Consider the following 675-nt stretch of genomic DNA (forward strand, 5'->3'; position numbering starts at 1 on the left):
GTGCCCGTGGGTGAGGACGGGGTGCTGGACCTCTGCAAGACAGAAGGGCGTGGCATTCAGAAGCCTCAGGAGGGCTGCCTGGGGACTAGTCAGAAAGACCAGCTGGCTTTACCGGTTTGCTGACCCAGCTTCTTCCCTGCACTCCTCCAGCCACCAAGAGGGGGTGCACCGGTAGAGGCCCCAGGCCCAGCAGGCCAGGGGGTGGGCTCTGGGGGGCTGAGAACCCCAACTCCGCACCAGCAGCTCTCACTCTGTGCCCTCGGCCTCCTGTAAGCAGCGGAGCACAGGCGGGCACCCTGAGTGCAGACGCGGGCAGCCCTGCAGCCCAGGGAGGACAAGGCATGGGGACTACGTTCCTCCTGTGGAGCATGGTGGTCACCACGCTGCGGGGCTGGGGCTGTGGGAATACAACACCCAGCGAGCCCTGGGAGGAAGGCCTCAGACCATGGTGTGTCCACCTTCCTCTTCAGCCGCTTTCTATTCTGCCTGTTCTCAGCATAGCGCTTTCTCCTCATTCGGGGCGATGACTGCCTCTGAGCTGGGGTACCATCTCCTCCTCATCTCCTCCTGGAGACTGGATTTATTCTGGCCTCTCCGAGGGAAGCGCTGAGGCAGGGCCAGCAGTTCGGCTTCTGCCTCAGGAGCCACAGGCCCGCCCACGACTGCAGAGGCCAC

General features: G+C 63.9%; 1 protein-coding gene across 1 annotated transcript in view; it reads right to left on the reverse strand.

Moving 5' to 3' along the window:
• Window positions 1-675, reverse strand: part of LOC104997190 (phosphorylase b kinase regulatory subunit alpha, liver isoform-like) — a gene marked incomplete at its 3' end in the record, with an annotated part of 2,859 nt that overhangs the window by 1,425 nt on the left and 759 nt on the right. The window lies entirely within an intron of this gene.

The sequence above is a fragment of the Bison bison genome, unplaced genomic scaffold, assembly GCF_000754665.1.
Source record: "Bison bison bison isolate TAMUID 2011002044 unplaced genomic scaffold, Bison_UMD1.0 scf7180017851916, whole genome shotgun sequence".
Lineage (NCBI taxonomy): Eukaryota > Metazoa > Chordata > Mammalia > Artiodactyla > Bovidae > Bison > Bison bison.